This window comes from Propithecus coquereli, unplaced genomic scaffold (genome assembly GCF_000956105.1).
Source record: "Propithecus coquereli isolate 6110/MARCELLA unplaced genomic scaffold, Pcoq_1.0 Scaffold313, whole genome shotgun sequence".
Classification (NCBI taxonomy): Eukaryota; Metazoa; Chordata; class Mammalia; order Primates; family Indriidae; genus Propithecus; species Propithecus coquereli.
Window position 1 is genome coordinate 1,464,880 of NW_012148764.1, and position 1,241 is coordinate 1,466,120.

Below are 1,241 nucleotides of genomic sequence, written 5' to 3' on the forward strand. Positions count from 1 at the left end.
ATAAAAATGGTTCCTAAGAATTTAAATGTTGATAAGGTTACCAACTTATTAGTACATTAGCACATTTCTTTCTTTCTTTCTTTCTTTTTTTTTTTTTTTTTTTTGAGACAGAGTCTTGCTCTATTGCCTGGGTTAGAGTGCCATGGCATCGGCCTAGCTCACAGCAACCTCAAACTCCTGGCTTGAGCTATCCTCTTGCCTCAGCCTCCCAAGTAGCTGGGACTATAGGCATACACCACTATGCCCAGCTATTTTTTTTTATTTTTAGTTGCCTGGCCAATTTATTTCTATTTTTAGTAGAGACAGGGTCTTGCTCTTGCTGAAGCAGGTCTTGAACTTCTGACCTCAAGCGATCCTCCTGCCTCAGTCTCCCAGAGTGCTAGGATTACAGGTGTGAACCACCACGTCCGGTCATTAGCACGTCTTAAATAAAAAATAAAAGTTTTAAGATGTGAAGAAGAAATATCAGGTTCATTTTTAAATCTTCTACCATACTCAAAACAGACCCTTTGTTTTCTCTCCCAGGTGCCAGCAAGGGTTACTCTGTTGCTGCCAACAATTCTGGGTATGGGAAAGCCAAACCAAGTCAGATGACTATTCTGGTAAAACAAGGGTTTCAAGACCATGAACTCATGAGACTGGGGATTCAGCAGGAGGAAAACATTCACATCTTTGTTATAGGAAAGTTATTAATGGTGTTGACTATTTGGAAGAAAAGAGAAAAAGAGACAGATTAACCAAATTCTTGCTTAATTACAACAAATGTTCTGGTAAACACTATGTAAAAACAAACTATAATATCAATAATATTAGCCAATTGAGGTAGCTTTTAACAAAATGAACATTCTTTTCTAAGACTATGTAAGTTCTATGTAAAATAATACAATTCAGAACAGAGAGTGGAATGTTTCATGAAACAGATGGACTTTCAGTACTTTTTTTTCCCAAAAGGAAGATATGCCAGGAAAATCTTTGTGCAATTACATAGTCTAAGTTCGTCATGTCTAAAGTCATGAAAAACACCCAAAAGCTTTTTTTCTTACTTGGAGTCAGCTTATATGGTAGTGTACAAGTTTAGTGAAATTACGTGTGTGGAACATAACTCATCTTTGAAAATATCACAGCAGTGAGGACTTGCCTGACCTGCGGAGAGCCATACACTTTGCTGTTTAAGGAATAGTCTTGAAAATCATAATTACTGATGGAATACAAACATCTGACTGACGGGGTTCTTTGCTCCC

General features: G+C 37.3%; 1 pseudogene; it reads left to right on the top strand.

The window, feature by feature from the left end:
* Positions 1 to 737, top strand: part of LOC105815011 — a 5,212-nt pseudogene extending 4,475 nt beyond the window's left edge.
* The last annotated feature ends 504 nt before the right edge of the window (positions 738 to 1,241 follow it).